At 43.8% G+C, this 22842-nt stretch overlaps 1 protein-coding gene across 3 annotated transcripts in view; it reads right to left on the reverse strand.

Moving 5' to 3' along the window:
• Window positions 1-22842, reverse strand: part of LOC126263120 (uncharacterized) — an 864071-nt gene that overhangs the window by 476446 nt on the left and 364783 nt on the right. For all 3 annotated transcript variants that reach the window (XM_049960136.1, XM_049960135.1, XM_049960134.1), the window contains exon 3: window positions 14894-15040. The gene's annotated coding sequence lies outside the window, so the exon portion shown is untranslated. The remainder of the gene's footprint in view (window positions 1-14893; window positions 15041-22842) is intronic.

The raw sequence follows: 22842 nt of genomic DNA on the forward strand, positions 1-22842 counted from the left end.
GCCTTTCTGGCCGAGCGGTTCTAGGCGCTGCAGTCCGGGACCGCGCTGCTGCTACGGTCGCAGGTTCGAATCCTGCCTCGGGCATGGATGTGTGTGATGTCCTTAGGTTAGTTAGGTTTAAGTAGTTCTAAGTCTATGGGATCGATGACATCAGATATTAAGTCCCATAGTGCTTAGAGCCATGTGAACCACTTGAAGTGTGTATGTGGGGCATACCCATCGCACTATTTGTGTTGCCACATCTAGACGTAGTTCTACACGTTGTTCGTTTATGCGCTTGACGCTGATTCCATTAACTAATGCCGTATGTGCGAGGAGAGCCTTTGAACTTTAAGTTCCCCGTATGGTGTATTCCTTAGATGTAATGATTGCCTCATTGTTTACATAAGTCATTTACCTTTAGATTATCTAGTTCTCATATTTGAAGTGTAGATTAGATACGGGGTTGAATCACGTGCTTGGTCAGTTTACTCATAATTAACCTATTTATCTGTTTTAGGTGTTATACACCTTATGTTAGGAGTCTGTGTTTTTTGATGATGTGTTCGTGCCATTTTGTGTGTCTGCATCTATATCAGTGTCCGTGTGTAAGTTTCTGTCGTTCGAAGGATCTTGTTGTCGCATTTGATGTATGTGTGTGTTCGAGATATGCCGTATGGATTTTCTTGTCTGTAGACGGCATGCAATGTTCTTAAAAACTTATCTGCGATGTTGGCTACAATCTCGTAACGTTTCCTTGATGCCATTGTATTCTGTTAGGAGGTCTTAGGTGTGTGAGGGTGTTGCAATGTAATGCCACGGTGACTCATATGCTCCACACGTGGATGTAACGCTCTGGCCAAGGACCACGCGGTTCAAATTTGCTTGGTACGGGCAGTCATCGGTCAAAAAGTAAACCATACGCCATGGCTAGGATCCGCATGCTTCAGCTTCAGTCGTTGCCGTGTATTGGGGAAGAAAGAGACAGTGCGACGGTCTTTGTCGGTCGTCTTCCAACCCCGTTGCCGTGTGTCAAGGCGCCAGCTGTTTAATCGCCGCATGTCTACAACCTTTTCCCCAGTTGTTTTACGAACCTTTAGCTAGTACGCCGCCGCTCCTTGGGGGATAGTGACGTCAGTGGGGCAGGTCGCCAGAACAACACCCAAGATGTGTTGCCGAAAGCACCTGACATTCTGAGTAGTATGCTCCACTGTCCTCGCCTCACTGTATCTATACGTCATTAGACACAGGTGGTGCGCCCACGTATTTGCTGCAAAGCATACTACGACTTCCAAGAGAGCTAACAAGCCAGTCATACGGTAGATGGCCTTCCCTTTCCAGTGCAGGACTTAATGGCCGCAACGAAACGACCCGTAAACTTGAGCTAGTCTCACAGTGGTCATTAACCGCGCACAAACAGCCAGCGAGCGGGACGTTCTGCCATTGTTTGGTTCGGCCTCGCTGTGTCAGGACTGGGAAAACACTGGGCAAAGCGTCTCTCATGGAGTTTTTAACGGGGACTGCCAGAACCGTTACAGATCGTTTCTGCGAAGTCACTCTTGTATTACGAAGTTCCCGTCGGTTCGTGAGGACCCCAGCTACATGATAAGGAGGGTCTCGTCCACAATCCTCGACTAAAGAAATACATGGCGATTTTTCCTGTTCGATAACATCGCTATTTTAATAGTCGCACAACGGTGCCGCACTCGAAGAGTTTATAGCTGCGACATCGCGGTGGATGACGTCGTGTCAAAAATAAAAAGTAGTCGTCACATTTGCGACAAAAATGTGTGGTTTCTGCAGTTGTGTAGCAACCAGCCCACCTGACACCTTGCAAGATGAGCTGTCATACTGAACGAAAATATTTAGCTGCCGTGGCGTCAATACGTTATTCGTCGTCGAATAAGAAGTAAGCGCTTACCAAAATTGTGGATTCGTCCAATATAATATTACAATTAATCCTCCAAGTCAAGGAGTGTGTGCGTGCGTGTGTGTGTGTGTGTATGTTGTTACACAAAAAAACATAGTTATTGCCCGGAAAAAATTCTTTGACTTATTTCCGTAGCTATTTTCTAATTACTGTTGTCGAATATTAAAATTAACTTTAAAAAAAGTTACGTGATTGTTTCAGTGGAGACGAAAAACACGTAAGTAACGATAAGGTAAGTTTTCGTTATGAAATAGGTAAGTAGTTTAATATACGTGAACTTAATGTCCCATTAAAATAGAAACAAACTTATTTTAACATAAAAATAAACAAAGTTGTAATGACCAAGTTTATGTTAAAAGCTCATATTAATAGCTTACTCAAATTAAGATATTCCTAAAAATGTCGAAATTGATTCAAAAAAATGGTTCAAATGGCTCTGAGCACTATGGGACTTAATTTCTGAGGTCATCAGTCCCCTAGAACTTAGAACTACTTAAACCTAACTAACCTAATGACATCACACACATCCATGCCCGAGGCAGGATTCGAACCTGCGACCGTAGCGGTTGCAGACTGTTGCGCCTAGAACCGCTCGGCCACCCCGGCCGGCGAAATTGAGTCATCACTCACTCTAGCAACTGATAGAAAATAAGGGACTGGACTCACAGTAGTTGACCTTTGCATTTACGACGATGTCGACGGTGCTGTGTTTATGAAGTGGCGAGAGCGGGGGTGGTAGTTTTAGCTGTAGTGATAGTGGTGTTGGTAGAGTCGATACAGAAACAATATGCCACCTGAAGCGCAGCAATATCTGTAACAGGATTTCCAAAATAACACGTGTGACGCACTAGAGTGGGAAAATATTTTCCCTGCGCTACTGGTTGTGTATCCCATCCTCTGACGACGGACCAGGATTTCCAGACGATGTCTGGTTAAGCCTGGTAAGCGTTTAATGGCTTCGGCCACAATAAAATCCATTCGGAAAGTGACGCAGTATGAGGTTTGGTGTTTACAGAGATCGTAACAGTTGCGACATATTCTAGATATTATCAGGACGAATGAAATTTATCATTCACACAATGTCTGGATCGTCGTCGGTGAGGTAGGAGTAAGGTGACGGTAGGTAATAATTTGCCCCCTCGCTGTCACATGATAATCATTGCGTTCAGCAAATTTTATCGTAACACGACCTAACGTCCAATTTACGCCAAAACAGAATATCCGTATATATTACTAAATTTAAGCCCCCCGCCATGTTTTTCAGTCTGTATGTGAAGGCTAATCTCGGGAACTGCTGTAGGGATTTTGGTAAGGTTTTCACTGATACGCAGACTAATTCACACTGATACGCAGACTAATTCACGAGGAAGGTTTTTGCATATACACTATGCAATCAAAAGTATCCGGACACCCCAGAAACTCATGTTTTTCATATTAGAAGCATTGTGCTGCCATCTACTGCCAGGTACTCGGTATCAACGGCTTCAGTAGTCATTAGACATAGTGAGAGAGCAGAATGGAGCGCTCCGCGGAACTCACGGACATCAAACCTGGTCAGGTGATTGGGTGTCACTTGTGTCATACGTCCGTACGCGAGATTTCCACAATCCTAAACATCCCTAGATCCACTGTTTCCGATGTGATTGTGAAATGGAAACGTGAAGGGCACGTGCAGCACAAAAGCGTTAAGGCCGACCTCGTCTGTTGACTGACAGAGACCGCCGACACTTGAAGAGGGTCGTAATGTGTGATAGGCAGACATCTAGCCAGACCATCACACAGGAATTCGAAACTGCATCAGGATCCACTGCAAGTACTATGAAAGTTAGGGGGGAGGCGAGAAAACTTTGATTTCATGGTCGAGCGGCTGCTCGTAAGCCACGCATCACGCCGATAAATGCATGCAAAATCCATTGAAGTGCCATTTCCATTGAAGTCAGAAGGGCATCGGAAACGGCTGCATGCAAAAATATAGTAGAATACGTACAATACACATACAATGCATTTAAATCGAGCAGTTCACACTGAAGATTCGTGAGAAATAACAGATATACTTAAGTACACAGAACACCATGCAACGAAAGTAACTTCTGTTTTATACGAAACAAGAACAAATTTGGAATCATTTACCCCACAAAATATTACGGATGCGAGAAGAACGCAATCAGAATACGAGTTACGTATTTACAATTCATTTCAAAGACGCAATACAAAGGAGAAGTTTTGATCAGAAGAGCGGTGTGACGAAACGAACTTGTGTTAACTATGAAACTAAAACAAACCTAGAAGACTAAAAATCAGCAAATAAGAAAGCGAGATGGTAGACTGATAAACTGCAGCGCTCCAAGTGGCGTGGCAGCGAACAAAGATCATGTTGCCTGACGTCTTAGTGACTAGAATCACATTGGATTATTTAATACAATATCTTTATATTCTCCATGGAATTAATAAATGTTCTTGTTTATGTGGAAGCACGCGGTGCGTCTTACTTTATTTACTTGGAGCTACATCGGCGAAAACGGTGGAAGGATTGCCGCGGCCGGCACGTGGAAGAATCTCTGCAAGCATTTCCGTCTTCGCTAAGAAGGCGGAGCAGACACACAATCATATTAAGGTACGATCAGCAACATTACGCTGTAGGACTCACGCTCCCGGAAAGGAAATTTGTCACTCCTGTTATATACTCTATACTTCTCGAGCAAAATTACAAGCCCTCCCGTTACTGCTATTAATATTTCTGTGGGGCATTTACTGAATATCTTCGTGTTAACTTCGGCGTAAATCACGATTGTACTGATCTCTGGTTGATTTGCCCGCTGCTGTTGTCACCAGCGGATCTCACCTTTCGTTCATTTGCTGCTACCCTAATTTTGGTCTGTACACAATTACTGATTTTCTTGAAAGAAGATCATTAAGCCATGACAGTTTTCTAAATGTGCTGGCAAAAAAACTACACCCTCTGAACCGAAAGCGAAGTCATCAGAGATCGATATTACTCGATTCATCACGGTTCTCCAACCTTAGACGTTACAAGATTCGATCGAGGACATGGGGTCAGTTGTTCTACTCCTGGACGACCAGACACACCGCTGTTTGTCAAAGGAGGAATACAATAATGGTACAATTGTCTGTGAAACTTATACTGATAAAGCGACGGTATAGGAAGGAAACACCCTGAATCCACGTCAAGTTTAAACACGAATGATGTGATCTTCCTGCCAAAGCAATTACTACACAGTCAAATTGCCGTCCATTAAATCAGAGCCCTTCTCAGGAGACGTGGAGAGAGAGTCTAGATTTTGGGAACAATTTGATAGCTAAGAGAATAGCACCCCATCTTCGTCCAATGTCTTCCTTCGAGGTTATCTCGAAGATAAAACTAAGACGCTCGTCGAAGGTATCACTGTAACAGCTTCCACTTACGAGGGTACAAAGAAAATTCTACGTTAACAGTACAGATATAGTAATAGAATCATTCGGGCATATCTAGATTATTTGGAAGTGATTGCGCCTGTTCAGTTCTTATCCAGGAAAGCCTCAATTTAACATTCATAGAATATAACTGAAGTAAGCAGGCATTAAAATAATTGGGGAAGACGTCAATGCCTTTGGAAGAGTCTTAGTTCAGAAAACATAGCGCGCCTTCCAGAAGAAATCTGCCATCGATCGATAATCGGCATAGAACTACATGACGTCTCCAAAGGAGACCTTTCAAGTTAATAGAGTTTCTAGCGCAAGAAGTAGACGGAGAATGAATTTCTTAAAAGATCCGCTCAGGAGTGCAAGCAAATTAAAACCCTGCCCTCGGCTTCGGCTCAAATTACACAGTCCAAACAAACTCTTCCTCAACGCAATAACAAGCGGACGCCAGAACCGTATTGCGTAATCTGCGCACAATGTAGTCATTGGGCTCAAGATTTCCAAACAGTGCTAGAGGCACAGGAGCGTGTCAAGATACTGAAGCTATGTAACCGCTGCTTCCTTTCCCTGTAGAATGCCCATACTTTTAAGAATCGCCTGACGAAAGGCAAGACCTTCTGGTCGTTCTGTAAAGGCAACCCTCACAAATCTATCAGTGGCCGCAAAACATCTGCATTTAGAGCGCAAACGCGTTGCAGATCAGTGGATGATGTAAACACAAGATCCTCCGGCTCCACGTACCTGCAGACGGCACGCGTTCGTGTTGCAGGTCTCAAAGACGTGGAAGAACTGACACATCGTATTCTGGACGCTGGTACCACTTCATCTCCGTTAACAGATGTTCGACTGCCAGTCTGAATTGTGTGACTGTGACTGTCACTCTGTCCCTGACGGTCGGCGCATATGAGTCCGCGGTTACCACATCTGAATCACGCCGACTCGTCCGTCTGAATTTAAGTAGTATGTGGTTTTTTAGCAGTCTCCCGTCTGTAACACGAGATGTCACAATTATACAACACGCCAAGCATACTATCACTGGCCGATCCTATTCCCAAACATATGGATGTTGCTTGCATTAATATCTCCGTTTCTGATCTCAATGTCCTCGAAGTTTGACTAAATACTTAGCAGATGTCGGGCAGGTGTTTCTGCAGTACACACCGCCCCTCATTAACGTTGAGTCACAAGGGCCAACGGATGCCAACATCAGGAGTTGCTTGGTTTTGGAAGCGCGGAAATGTCCACTACTTTGTTGGGGTTTAATGCATCTTATCAAGGACAACAGAAGCTCTAGCATTCACGTTTTCAGCGATGTTTCTGACGGTCTACATGGTGTCTTTTACGTCATGTGTAAGAAGAACGAAACTACTTACACACCTCAAGTGTCGTAAAAACCTTTTAGCACCAGTCAAGATAGTAACTATCCGGCGCCCAGTGTTCCCAAATCTCCCACTAAACGAAATAAGCTTAACGTGTTCACAAAAAATTGCCAAAAAAAAGTTGGAATAAAATGTGTGTACTATTTCGCAACTTTATTTTTGCAGTAATGATACTGCATAGCGGACTAGCATGAATTTATATCTTCTTAATTTGGAATGTACTGGCCTGTACAGCAACACAGACTGTGAATGTATAACCCTATTTTGAATTACATACGCTTGATAATAAGGAAACAATATACTTGCATTTTTAAAACTTCAAAATGGATTATTTGTATCTCTATAAATATTAATTTTAACATTAATCTGCATCCAAGAAACCTACATTTAGAACTGCTTCATCCAAAACAACAGTGCACCGACATATGATTGCCCTGGTGCAATCTTGTTTACGGTGCAAGGTAGAAGACTGTAATCCTTGTAGCATTTGTTGCAGCATCGGAGACCTGCTCGTATTTTAAGAAGAACCGGGTGTCTGCACACACATCTTCGTTGGTCAACGGGTCTCAGTTCGAAGCAGGACTCATCACAGAAGACAGTTTTACTCCAGTCAAGGAGATTCAAGGGCGAAGACATATCTCGAGATGCCCTGGAAAGCGGCGGGATACCGAAGTGGCTGCTGCCCACCACACGGCCCGACAATCAGGACTGGTGTTCTGGGGTGCCGTTTCTTTCCATAGCACGACCCCTTTCGTTGTCATCCACGGCACCTTCGAGCGCGGCGCACGTCGACATTACTATCCGCTCCGTTTTGTTGTCCTTCATGGCAAGCCATCCTGGGATTACATTTCACCAAGATACTACCCGCCTGCACACGGTGAGAGCTTCTCCTGCTTGTCTTCGCGCTTGCCAAACCCTACCTTGGCCAGTAAGGTGGTCGCATCTCTCTCCAACTTAAGAGTCCTCCAGAACCGCAACCAACAACTCTATCAGTCAGTGCAACGCCAAATAACTGCAAGAGGTGGAGCAACACGTTATTGGCATGATCAATCTGTAAAGCTGTTTCTCTTTAATAAATCATCAAATTTTTCTGAAATTTCCGTCATCTGTTTGTCAATACATGTGAATCACATCTACAGATTTTCATCCCATTCGCGTAATTTCTTCTTGTTGCGCCGTTTTTTGTTGGTCTTACAATTAGTGTGTTTACAGGATATCGTGTGTGTGTGTGTGTGTGTGTGAGGAAAACTGGTTCCACCCCTAAGTACTTGCGCTGACAACAGAAATACCCACATTATTTTTCGCATTCAAGCTTGCAGTTTGTGCTGCTCGATATTGTTTTTTTTTTGTTTGTTTTTTTGTCTCTCTCTCCGGCGATGCTGGTTGTACCTTAACAGCAATACACAACTGTGTGGTTCTAATGCTGCAATGGAAGAGCGGCACAGCGATTCTCTCACGGACATCGTTGCTAGGGTTGTTGAAACTGCAGAAACAGTACGCCGCAAATTTTTGAGCGTGTAATACACTCGATGGTGCGTCGGCATATGCTCTGCAGCCACCATAGTGGTCGACATTTTGAACTATAACTGTCTGGAAACAGTTCTTAAATTGTTATGTACTTTCCTCTAGCACAGTGTGTTCAATCTTTCTTGTAAATGTAAGCCGCAATTTGTTTCCCTTGAGGTATGCCGTACTACTCTGTTTTCTGTTGCTGAGGTTTTTCCCGGTTATAAAGATACGTTCGCAGGGACAAAGGTAAATGGGGGGGGGGGGGGGGCAACAAATCGAATCAATGATATCTACGTCTACATCCATACTCCGCAAGCCACCTGACGGTGTGTGGCGGAGGTACCTTAATTGGTTCTCCCTTCTATTCCAGTCTCGTATTGCTCGTGGAAAGAAAGATTGTCGGTATGCCTCTGTGTGGGCTCTTATCTGTCTGATTCTTTCCTCATGGTCACTTCGCGAGATATACGTATGAGGGAGCAATACACTGCTTGACTCCTCGGTGAAGCTATGTTCTCGAAACTTCAAACAAAAGCCCTTACCGAGCTACTGAGCGTCTCTCTTGCAGAGTCTTCCACTGCAGTTTATCTATCATCTCCGTAACGCTTTCGCGATCACTAAATGACCCTGTAACAAAGCGCGCTGCTCTCCGTTGGATCTTCTCTGTCTCTCCATCAATCCTATCTTGAACGGGTCCCACACCGGTGAGCAGTATTCAAGCAGTGGGTGAACAAGTCTACTGTAACGTACTTCCTTTGTTTTCGGATTGCATTTCCTTAGGATTCTTCCAATGAATCTCAGTCTGGCATCTGCTTTACCAACGATCACCTTTATATGATCATTCCATTTTAAATCACTCCTAATGCGTACTCCCAGATAATTTATGGAATTAACTTCTTCCAGTTGCTGACCTGCTATTTTGTAGCTAAATGATAAGGGATCTATCTTTCTATGTATTCGCAGCACATTACACTTGTCTACATTGAGATTCAATTGCCATCCCCTGCACTATGCGTCAATTCGCTGCAGATCCTCCTGCATTTCAGTAAAATTTTCCATTGTTACAACCTATCGATGCACTACAGTATCATCCGCAAAAAGCCTCAGTGAACTTCTGATGTTATCCACAAGGTCATATATATATATATATATATATATATATATATATATATATATATATATATATATATATATATCGTGAATAGCAACGGTCCTACGACACTCCCCTGCGGCACACCTGAAATAAAAAAAATGGTTCAAATGGCTCTGAGCACTATGGGACTCAACTGCTGTGGTCATAAGTCCCCTAGAACTTAGAACTACTTAAACCTAACTAACCTAAGGACAACACACACATCCATGCCCGAGGCAGGATTCGAACCTGCGACCGTAGCGGTCGTGCGGTTCCAGACTGTAGCGCCTTTAACCGCTCGGCCACTCCGGCCGGCTCACCTGAAATCACTCTTACTTCGAAGACTGCTCTCCATTGCGAATGACATGCTGCGTTCTGTTACCTAGGAACTCTTCAATCCAATCACACAACTGGTCTGATAGTCCATATGCTCTTACTTTGTTCATAATTATACATTACTCTGTAACTGGAGACCACGAGAATGTTTAAAATCAAAACACTCAGAAAATACTCCTAAATGATTTCCGAAACTTTGTACTGAAATTCCATTTCACCCTGTATAGACATTTTCATATACGGGCTGATTCAGCTGCCCCTGCCGTTGCTGTTTTAGGCAACCCACCCTGTTATAACTGTCATAAAACACGCGTGAGATTTTCATAGTCTCTCGTTTGCTACGCGCCAACTGTTAGTCCTACAGATAAGATGGACCGCGCCTTTTTGAAGGAAAATTGATGTAGTTAAATTTTGTACTGGGATACGTTTTGCTGAAGGTCACGGTTTTCGAGTTATTAAAGGAAAACCTAGAAATTGGCCTTCAAACGCACCTTCACCCTCAATCATCCCCCACCAGTCAGGATTTCTAGTATGTTGTTCGTGGCACTCCCTCCTATCACCGCACAAAAATATCTGACAACACGAAATACTCCCGATATTCGTCTTTTCTTGGTGACTATTGATTGGGCTATTACGCCACCACCATAACCGCCTATTTCGTAAACATTATTAATTTAAACGTGCGCGTGAGGCAATGAAAAGAAAATGACTTTCGTGAACGTTACGCCATAACTGATTACGCTGGCAATTCGATCCAAAATTAACCCATACAAGCACAGTAGTTTCGTACTCAGATACTCTGACCATTACAGCGATGTAATTGTTTATTTTATGCTGTCAGAATACACATCTCACGAGAAGCAAGTCGTAAAGGAATAGGACTGCAAGAGGTTTTGTCGCTTAAAATAAAGCAAACTACTTGCGTAGAATGTAACTTCTGCAGTGGTTGGGAACTCCGCTCTCACAAGGGAAATGCGCCCACAACGAGCGCCCGAGAGAATATCCACAATGTAATCAGAACTTTCAAAGGAAGGGGAAGACTCCAGTGGGTATTTTCCAGCTTAATGAATGAGAAACGATGTTTTCCGAAGGCAGCTGGCTGACTCGTCTCCGCTAGATATGCGACGGAGGAAAAAAAAAAAGCACTTCCGTTGTTTGATTTCCTGGGAAACCCACCGACGTAGTTATTAAAATGGCATTACCAGTAATCTTTTGTGTGACAAAACTGTTCGAAAACTTCCGCCACTACTCGCTTCATAATACGAAGACTTTTTGTTTTATCACTGCAACATCTGATGAAATGATTTTTTTGTGAGAAATCTTAAGCTTCTTAACACTGACGTGCCGGCACCGTCGGTAATAGGGTACAGTTTTGCGTCATTTAATACTACAGTACGCTTGCTGACAACTTCAGCCAGCCAACGGAAAATTACGACAGAATTAGATCTATGTTAAGTTCTCCGCAAGCCATTTCGCAGTCGATCTTTTGATCCAATCTATTCGCTTACTGGCTGGTTGAAAAATGGCTGCCTATTTGCTTCTATTTGCACACTAATCTGCCTTTCCTTTTTCTCATGATACCTACGCTAGGTATGCGATGGTGATAGGAGAACTGGTACCATGTCTTCCTGGATTAAAATGTTTCTACATTTTTATGATAGGGCTTCACGAGAATAACGGCACTTTTCTTCCATATATTTTTATTTTCTCTCCACAGACATCTCTCTCATATGTGCTATACGGACCATAACAAGCAGTTTCGGAAGTCGTTTAATGTCTGCTGCCACGCCTACTCCAAACACAGGTACAGTATTCCAAGAAACAGTCGCACCAGTGTCTTGTATGCGATTTCCTTTAGAGATGCTACATTTTCCCAGAACTCCTCTAAAAAAACCCAAATCATCCGTTCGCCGGCCAAAATAATACTTTTATAATCAACCCCATTTCATACTGCTTCGTACAACGGAACTGTCCAATTCCATATGTCGAAACAGTATTGATTTCTTCATATATGGCTCCGAAAAGCATCAGTTTTTGTGCAGGTTTCAGAGTTTCACAGTAATGTCGAATTCAATTGAAGTTTTCAGGCTAGCGAAGATGAAATATGAAGAACGCGGTATGCAATCGCAGTCACCTACTTCTCCTGAATACCTACATATGTGTTACTTATTGGTTAATTTCTTGGGCACTCCTTCCAATGGTGTGGATATTTCGTTGGAAATTGTGGTAACTTTACAAGCAACAGGAAATAACTGATAATTCCGTAAATCGTGGTTCGAACTGTGATTGTTGTGCTAATTATACACCAGAAAAAAACGAAGTACCTACCAAGCCCAAAGAACACACATATAATAATAACTTTCAGCGAGAAAAAATAGCTGTATTTTTTTGTTAAACGAAAGATTAAGAAAACGCTTAAACTTTAAGCCGTATGCAAAGCCGGTTCCATTTCGTAAAATCTGACCATCACATAAACGGAAGAAAGGTTTACATGAAGTACGAAATACGCGCCAAAGTGAAACTCGCAAAAATGTGAAAGAAAAATTTGGAAAGAATTATAAAGATTCACGAGAGTCAATGCACTGTTACTGACGGAGATCTACGAGAGTGGACACTCTGAATTTCAAGTGCGATGAACATTACTGATTTCCAGGCTTCTTCGGCATGGTTAAAAGGAGTCAAGAAATTACACGGAAAAGGAAATCGCAAAATCACGAAGTTTACTTCAAGTCAACATGGAGCGGAGATCTCATTAACAGGCAATACCATACAGAAATTCGTAGCTGACGTGCATACGAAGCTTCCTGTTATCCCCTAAAACCTAAAAGCTGCGTATAAATTCATTGCTTTTGTTGGACCCTTGACGTGGGAATAACGACACCTCTGTCTTTAGGACGACGACGGAAAGACTGAATTTGGATTTCAACCGAAACTAATAGTGTGGCTCAGCCTCCCGATTACAAAAAATTCCGATAGTGTACAGCACTTATCAGAAAATAGTCGGACAATATAACTTCCGATAGCACTTTGTCATTTCAGGCCCATCAGCGGAATAGTATACTGGGAATACTGGAGATGAGAGGCGCCAATATGACAATCTGATTCCGCTGAAAGTATTGCATTCACGCAACAAGATCGGAAACTAACATTTCGTAGCTGGAGGGAAATGGTGTAAAAGCACCACAAAGCGATATTTAAGGGGCACTTATTACTTTAAGCGCTCATTCCAAAGAAATCTATTTGCTTGTGTTGGGGCTAAGCTTCTGGGGTTGGTCAGAACAGAATTATCTAGAGATGATACCCGTTAAAAACCGTACAATGAATTTTAGGGGTGGCTAGTGGAACTTAAATTTATTGTAAGGTTTCTTACGAAGTACGTTGTGCCTTTAAAGAAAAGCGCAAACAAGACGTCGGTACAACAGATTGCAGAGTAATGCTTCAGCTTTTAGTGCCCTCATTTAGGAAGTCGGACAGAAGGTATCAGACGATTTCAGGTGATACTTGTAGAATCTTAAGAGGTCGGTTTAGCTCGCACGAAAGTGTAAGAGACGTGCTCACGCAGCTTACTCCGGAGTCGTTGGAAGGAATGACGCTGTCCTCACGATATCATGTTGCGTAGAATAACAGAAACAATCCAGTACCTTGTATCTTGCATGTTAGAATAAGATACGAGGGAGTTTATAGCACGTACGGATGTGTACGAAACATATTTCCCTATCTTAGAACGCGAATGAAATTGGAACGGAGCTAACTAATAATAGTGAACAGTTCCCTCAGCACACAAAGTACATTGGCTTCCGGAATATAGGTAGACGTACAGGGTGATTCAAAAAGAATACCACAACTTTAAAAATGTGTATTTAATGAAAGAAACATAATATAACCTTCTGTTATACATCATTACAAAGAGTATTTAAAAAGGTTTTTTTTTTTTCACTCAAAAACAAGTTCAGAGATGTTCAATATGGCCCCCTCCAGACACTCGAGCAATATCAACCCGATACTCCAACTCGTTCCACACTCTCTGTAGCATATCAGGCGTAACAGTTTGGATAGCTGCTGTTATTTCTAGTTTCAAATCATCAATGGTGGCTGGGAGAGATGGCCGAAACACCATATCCTTAACATACCCCCATAAGAAAAAATCGCAGGGGGTAAGATCAGGGCTTCTTGGAGGCCAGTGATGAAGTGCTCTGTCACGGGCTGCCTGGCGGCCGATCCATCGCCTCGGGTAGTTGATGTTCAGGTAGTTACGGACAGATAAGTGCCAATGTGGTGGCGCTCCATCCTGCTGAAATATGAATTATTGTGCTTCTTGTTCGAGCTGAGGGAACAGCCAATTCTCTACCATCTCCAGATACTGTAGTCCAGTTACAGTAGCACCTTCGAAGAAAAAGGGACCAAAAACTTTATTGGCTGAAATGGCACAGAAAACGTTCACCTTAGGCGAGTCACGTTCATACTGAGTTGTTTCCCGCGGATTCTCAGTGCCCGATATACAGACATTCTGACGGTTGACTTTCCCGTTAGTGTCGAAAGTTGCTTAATCACTAAACACAATCTTTGAAACGAAAGAGTCATCTGTTTCCATTTGAGCAAGGATAAAATCACAGAAATCGATTCTTTTAATCTTATCAGCTGCAGACAGTGCTTGAACCAATTTCAGACGATAAGGTTTCATAACTAACCTTTTTCGTAGGACTCTCCATACAGTTGATTGTGGAATTTGCAGCTCTCTGATAGCTCTGCGAGTCGATTTTGCTGGGCTGCGAACAAATGCTTGCTGGATGCGTGCTACATTTTCATCACTCGTTCTCGGCCGTCCAGAACTTTTCCCTTTGCACAAACACCCATTCTCTGTAAACTGTTTGTACCAACGTTAATACACCACCTATCAGGAGGTTTAACACCATACTTCGTTCGAAATGCACGCTCCACAACTGTCGTCGATTCACTTCTGCCGTACTCAATAGCACAAAAAGCTTTCTGTTGAGCGGTCGCCATCTTAGCATCAACTGACTCTGACGCCTAGTCAACAGCGCCTCAGGCGAACAAATGTACAACTAAATGAAACTTTATAGCTCCCTTAATTCGCCGACAGATAGTGCTTAGCTCTGCCTTTTGTCGTTGCAGAGTTTTAAATTCCTAAAGTTGTGGTATTCTTTTTGAATCACCCTGTATAATGGTAATAGTCAGTGCATCTCCACTGACCTTGGTCTGATGCGCTGTTGTTGTTCCACCGACAGTAATGTCCGTGGCGCTTGGTTCGAGAGAAGTACTAACGAGGTCTCCCGTCGGTGACGGTATCCGGCAAGAGTCTGTAACTTAGCTTCAGGGCGCACATTCACTCAGCGACATCTGCAACAGTAACGGATTGATGGAAAAAAGTAACGCAAAAAAATAAATATAAATACACAAGGAACTTCATGTGAAAGTGGAATTTTATCACAATAATAAGAAACTTAGAAGTGAAAGAGGTCTCACAGATTCCATATCCAGAAAACAACCTTAACAGCGCACAGGACGGTTTTAGGCATGCGTATTCATGGAACGCACCTGAACTACCTTCACTTTCCTGATGATATTTTACTGACTGCCTCAGCAGAAGAACAATTTTAACAACTGCAAGAAAAACTAAATACAAAAGTGTGAAACTAGGACTACACTCCTGGAAACTGAAATAAGAACACCGTGAATTCATTGTCCCAGGAAGGGGAAACTTTATTGACACATTCCTGGGGTCAGATACATCACATGATCACACTGACAGAACCACAGGCACATAGACACAGGCAACAGAGCATGCACAATGTCGGCACTAGTACAGTGTATATCCACCTTTCGCAGCAATGCAGGCTGCTATTCTCCCATGGAGACGATCGTAGAGATGCTGGATGTAGTCCTGTGGAACGGCTTGCCATGCCATTTCCACCTGGCGCCTCAGTTGGACCAGCGTTCGTGCTGGACGTGCAGACCGCGTGAGACGACGCTTCATCCAGTCCCAAACATGCTCAATGGGGGACAGATCCGGAGAACTTGCTGGCCAGGGTAGTTGACTTACACCTTCTAGAGCACGTTGGGTGGCACGGGATACATGCGGACGTGCATTGTCCTGTTGGAACAGCAAGTTCCCTTGCCGGTCTAGGAATGGTAGAACGATGGGTTCGATGACGGTTTGGATGTACCGTGCACTATTCAGTGTCCCCTCGACGATCACCAGTGGTGTACGGCCAGTGTAGGAGATCGCTCCCCACACCATGATGCCGGGTGTTGGCCCTGTGTGCCTCGGTCGTATGCAGTCCTGATTGTGGCGCTCACCTGCACGGCGCCAAACACGCATACGACCATCATTGGCACCAAGGCAGAAGCGACTCTCATCGCTGAAGACGACACGTCTCCATTCGTCCCTCCATTCACGCCTGTCGCGACACCACTGGAGGCGGGCTGCACGTTGTTGGGGCGTGAGCGGAAGACGGCCTAACGGTGTGCGGGACCGTAGCCCAGCTTCATGGAGGAGGAGGAGATTAGTGTTTAACGTCCCGTCGACAACGAGGTCATTAGAGACGGAGCGCAAGCTCGGGTGAGGAAAGGATGGGGAAGGAAATCGGCCGTGCCCTTTCACAGGAACCATCCTGGCATTTGCCTGAAGCGATTTAGGGAAATCACGGAAAACCTAAATCAGGATGGCCGGAGACGGGATTGAACCGCCAGCTTCATGGAGACGGTTGCGAATGGTCCTCGCCGATACCCCAGGAGCAACAGTGTCCCTAATTTGCTGGGAAGTGGCGGTGTGGTCCCCTACGGCACTGCGTAGGATCCTACGGTCTTGGCGTGCATCCGTGCGTCGCTGCGGTCCGGTCCCAGGTCGACGGGCACGTGCACCTTCCGCCGACCACTGGCGACAACATCGATGTACTGTGGAGACCTCACGCCCCACGTGTTGAGCAATTCGGCGGTACGTCCACCCGGCCTCCCGTATGCCCACTATACGCCCTCGCTCAAAGTCCGTCAACTGCACATACGGTTCACGTCCACGCTGTCGCGGCATGCTACCAGTGTTAAAGACTGCGATGGAGCTCCGTATGCCACGGCAAACTGGCTGACACTGACGGCGGCGGTGCACAAATGCTGCGCAGCTAGCGCCATTCGACGGCCAACACCGCGGTTCCTGGTGTGTCCGCTGTGCCGTGCGTGTGATCATTGCTTGTACAGCCCTCTCGCAGTGTCCGGAGTAAGTATGGTGGGTCTGACACACCGGTGTCAATGTGTTCTTTTTTCCATTTCCAGGAGTGTAAAATCCACATTAGTAACATTAGTATAGTGTGTAATTAAAACATTGAAAAATTTATGAAATTGGGGAAGTTGTTGAACCAGTTGGAATCCTTGTATTGGTTGCTGTTATAAACGATTTACGTTCTCTCTCTCTCTCTCTCACTCACACACACACACACACACACACACACACACACACACACACACACACACACACACACACGCGCGCGCGCACACGCACGCACACACAGAAGAAATTATGAGTACTCTATTGTTTAAAAAACGAAATCGCAATCAAAAATTTACAAATTTACACATGTGTATGAAACACCATTTTTCGATGTTGTCCCCTTCGTTCTCAATGCCCTTTGCGAGCTTTCGTCAAAAAAGGCTCCCACTGCCACCTTCACCTATTGTTTGACCTCTGGACCTTGTCGCGTGTAGAAAACGTTTTCCCATACATAAGCAATTTCAGAGAGGTGAAAATGAAAATCTGAAGCTACCAGATGAGGGCTGTTAGCGGGGCGATTAATGATATCGCAACCATTCGAATGAACCAACAAGTTTCTTTGCGGTGTTGGCTGCGTGGGGTTGGGGGGTGGGGGGTTGTTTTGGGGAAGGAGACCAGACAGCGAGGTCATCGGTGTCATCGGATTAGGGAAGGACGGGGAAGGAAGTCGGACGTGCCCTTTCAAAGGAACCATCCCTGCATTTGCCTGGCGCGATTTAGGGAAATCACGGAAAACCTAAATCAGGATGGCCAGACGCGGGATTGAACCGTCCTTCAGAATGCGAGTCCAGTGGCTGCGTAGGGACGTGCATTTGTTATGCAACTAGTACACTCCTTCGTTAACACTCCCCTTCAGCTCTGTATCGCCCTCCGCAGTTCCTTTCTTTTTTCTTTTTAAGGTTTCATAGTACCACGCAGCATTAACTGTCTCCCACTTCGGTAAATATTTAATGAGGAGAATTCCTTGATGATCGTTAAAGACAGGGAATATTTTTTCGACTCGAACAGCGGTTTGTAATTGTTTGCCGATGACTAAGAAGGATGTTACTACCGCAGTGATTGTATTTTCGTCTCAGTAGTGCAGTGGGCCATCCACGTCTCGTTACCAACCACAACAGTCATGTAACTGCACACGTTACAGCTCGAAGCGTTCCAGAAAGTCCGCCGAAGCTGCGTTTTTGTTGACTTTGTGCTGATCTTCGAGTAGTTTAGTAGCCACCTCGCACACGATTTACGAAAACCTAATGTTTCAGTAATGGTTTTTGCCGAAGAGGTTTGAAGATTTCTGGAAATACTGCGTTTATCTCGTACGACGTCAATCTTCGGTCGCCACGAACAGGGTTGGATCCAAGCTTACTGCTTACTGCTTTTGTCTGTCTCCCCAATACACCCCCCCCCCTCTCCAAAAAAAAAGAAATGTAACTTGCAAACGCTAGCACATTTAACGTGGCAGACATGTGTCCAATTTTAATAAAAATAAAATTAGTGAACTGTTTTAATATAATAATAAACTGATTCATTACGTTACAGTATATTAAATATTTTAATGTAATAATAATTTTACGTCAGTGAATGGTACAATGCTTCAGCAAAATGAGGAACAAATAGCAGTTCAGATAAATATTTTATTGAAAATCACACGTTAAAAATTTGAGAACCACATGTATCACATAGTTAATTCGAGAACTGTAATAGGAAATTCGATAACGTAATAATGTACACAAAATGAAATCTAAGTATGTACTCACTATTACCAGTATTTTACTTAGCACTGTGATTGCACAAGGGTTATTCAGTAAGTAATGCAACCGTTTGTTTCCTGAAGGCGGGTTGGTTTTATTCGGCATTCTAATACACCTTATCATTCTCCACTTTTTTGGCTACAAAACCCTAGATTTCAATCCAGTCTCCGTTCAAAGCGACAGCCTTACGCCACCTTATTGGCAGGGCCTGTAAGCATGCATGGTACCACTACACTGGACGACGTCGGAACCAATGTCTTGCTATATCAATAACCTAACCTAACCATCCACATACTGCTCCCCGCAGAGTGCATCCTTCATTGCGTCAAACACATGGAAGTCTAAAGGTGCGAGACCCGGGCAGTAGGGTGGATGAGGAAGAACATTCCAATTAAGTATTTATTTTGTTTAAAAATCGGGGAATCTGTATTAAATTCTGCTGTAAGAACGGAATGAAGTGCAGCAAATTTTCAGAAATGTTAAATATTGCTTTTTCTGAGTCTGGCATGACGCTGAAGATGACGAGAGCTCTGATGCACCAGAAACTCACTGAACGATCAAATCGTGGAAAATGTGAAAGAAATTATTATGAACGATCGCCGAATCACAATCAGAAAAGTCGCTGATGATGGTAAATCAACTGGCTCGTGTTACGTTTTTATTTTTATTTTTTTATGTTTGTGTTATGTAACTCTGTTATAGCAAACTTACTTCCTAAACTGTTGAATTAAAAACCAAAACAAGGGTGAGTGTCAATTACGGAGGAGTCGCTACATGATAACAGCAATGATGCAGAACTGCTGGAAAGTGTCATAACAGGTGATAAAAATTGGTGTATAGATAGGACGTCGAACCCAACGCTGAGTAGTACCAAGGGAAAACCGATCTCGATGGTCAACAACGAAGAAAGCTGGACAATTTAAGTACGATGAAGTGTGAAGGTAATGTTCTTCGACGTTAAAAGCTTAGTGTACCACGAAGTTTTGCCACAAGGTCGAACGATCAATAAGGAGTACTAACTACTACTTACAAGTTCAACGTCGTGACACACAGATCATGGCGTAACAATCCGCGGCTTTCCGTCACGATAATTCATCTGTTCACACTTAGTTGCTTGCTCATGATGTTTTGGCCCAAAAAAAAAAATTAAAAATAAATAAAGAATCGCAATGACGGCCTAGCGTCAATACACTCAGGCATGGCCCCATTTCACTTTTTGTGTTTGCGAAGCTAAAGAAAATCCTGAAGGGTCGTCGTTTATAAGCACAGATGAATTAAAAACACACTGCATCCAGGGATCCAAACGCTCTCCCTAAGATAAGAGTTCTAAACGTGTTAGAAGGACTGGGAAAGCACTGGAATAAGTGTGTAACAACCAATTTTTTTTTATGGGTTATCACTGGTGTACGGGAAAAAATGAAATTATTTGCATCAAACGCATTCCAGTTATTTTTTTGCACACGTTTCGTATGTAAAAGAATAACGCTTCTCCTATAAACGTCGCCCCCCCCCCCCCATCCCTCCCCATTTCGAGAACTGTGGGTTGCTCCATGTGCAATGGCTAGGCTTGATATACGACACCAATCACTAGGTACACAGCAAAACAAACAAAAGGTGCAGGTAGTCTTGGACAGAAGACGTAATTATCACCGCAACGAAACTTAAACTGAGTTGAACAGATCACTGTACTTGACGAATTAATGTTCGATTAGGGGGAAAAAATAAACACTCGATGACCTAATGGAATGCAGCATGGACGCGTATATTTGAGGACCGCGATGCGTGAAGAAATCTGAAGGCGGTCTTTAACCAGCAGTGGATATCATGGTTGATGATAACGGTGATTGCGACGACTATATTCTTAACATGCTGACGCCATACCCACAGGATACACCAAGTGCTAACATATGAAACTCAAATAGCAATTATCAGTCACGTAACTTTAATTCATCCTCCCTCCATTACTCCTACTCTGTCTAGTTTATACTTCTCCCCGTCTCTCATGTTTTCTCACGCTTGTACGGCTGCCATTCGAATGCATATGATTTGTCTTCGTTGTTCTACTTCCAAACTGCCACGAACAGACTTTCAATAAATGTAAGACATCTTAATCAATGTCTTACTCAATGTAATATAAAATACGTAGAATATCTGTTTGGATGGAATACTGCCAGGATAAACAAATCAATGAACTAACGGTGCCTCCTTCACTGTAACAAGCTGACTTCCTCTTTGAATACTGTTTAGTGTCGACCATTGTGGGTAAACACATCGGTTACATTACATCAAAGCAGATGGTGCTCACGCTTCAGCTAATAGCGTTTTTACGTCCGTTGGACGCCAGTTCTTGGAAGCAGTCGCAACCGTTACATTTATGGGAGCTTGCGTACGGAGCTCTTTCAAGTGAAACGACCCATGAAGCTAATCGCAGGTTAGTCAGAGGGCAGATCTTCATTGGAAGAATCTGCAGGAACTGTAGTACGAAAAGTAGCCATTCTGAGACCGGTACCAAAACGAATTTATAGAGGAAATATTAGGGATGAAAAGAAGAGCAGAGCGATTTTTCAGAAGTTACTTTTGCAAACGCGAATGCGTCAGGGGGGCGGACGCTGTTCCAACTCCATTGATAGACTGTACAAGAGGGGTTGGGTTGTTTGGGGGAGGAGACCAGACAGCGAGGTCATCGGTCTCATCGGATTAGGGAAGGAAGGGGAAGGAAGTCGGCCGTGCCCTTTCAAAGGAACCATCCCGGCATTTGCCTGGAGCGATTTAGGGAAATCACGGAAAACCTAAATCAGGATAGCCGGACGCGGGATTGAACCGTCGTCCTCCCGAATGCGAGTCCAGTGTGCTGGAACAAGAGGGGACATGGACGAAACAAGAGAGGTGTTGTTTATCGTTAAAAACCTGTGAGCGCAGTTCTGTAAAGGACTCAACCAATATATTGCTTCCACCTACGTGTACCTCACTGGAAGAACAGGTAGGTGAAGTAAGAAAGATTCGAGCTCCCACGGAGGCTTACCAGCAATCGCTTTTTCCGCCCATGTTCGCAAGTGGATCAGGGAAGAGACGAACTGGTTGCGATACACTAAGTGTTCTTCGTCACACACTATTGCGTGGGCTGCGGTGTATGGATTTAAATGTAGACCTGTACAATTAGCGTCACAAAGTAGGACTGTCTTGGTTCAATACGCGATTGCTTTCCTTTATCTCATAGCTCTAAACACACTTGTGAGTTGACAGTTTTTATGAAATTTTACAACGCCTATATTTTGGTGGAAGGTATGTGGGGTACCTCTACTGAACTTCTGCCTGGAATAAGCAAATGTTAGTAGAGATTACTGCGTCTGCGAAAAATATCTCTGCGCGAAGCATACAACAACAACTACTACCGTCACATCTTAGCAAAAGATCAAGCAGAGAACCAGAGAAAATTCTAGTCATACGTAAAATCGGTAAGCAAGTCTAAGGCTTCCATTCAGACCCTTGTTGCGCAGTCTGGACTGGCAAAGAAGGTAGCAAAACGAAAGCCCAAGTTTTAAATTTCACATTAAAGAAATTGTTCACACAGGAAAATCGTATAAACATACCGTCATCTGACCATCGGGCTTCTGTATGGACGACATAGTACGAGGGCAGTTCAATAAGTAATGCAACACATTTTTTTTCTGAAACAGGGGTTGTTTTATTCAGCATTGAAATACACCAGGTTATTCCCCAATCTTTTAGCTACACAACACTATTTTACAACGTAATCTCCATTCAATGCTACGGCCTTACGCCACCTTGAAATGAGGGCCTGTATGCCTGCACGGTACCATTCCACTGGTCGATGTCGGAGCCAACGTCTTACTTCATCAATAACTTCTTCATCATCCGCGTAGTGCGTCCCACGGATTGCGTCCTTCATTGGGCCAAACATATGGAAATCCGACGGTGCGAGATCGGGGCTGTAGGGTGCATGAGGAAGAACAGTCCACTGAAGTTTTGTGAGCTCCTCTCGGGTGCGAAGACTTGTGTGAGGTCTTGCGTTGTCATGAAGAAGGAGAAGTTCGTTCTGATTTTTGTGCCTACGAACACGCTGAAGTCGTTTCTTCAATTTCTGAAGAGTAGCACAATACACTTCAGAGTTGATC

This window comes from Schistocerca nitens, chromosome 6 (assembly GCF_023898315.1).
Source record: "Schistocerca nitens isolate TAMUIC-IGC-003100 chromosome 6, iqSchNite1.1, whole genome shotgun sequence".
NCBI classification, from domain to species: Eukaryota; Metazoa; Arthropoda; class Insecta; order Orthoptera; family Acrididae; genus Schistocerca; species Schistocerca nitens.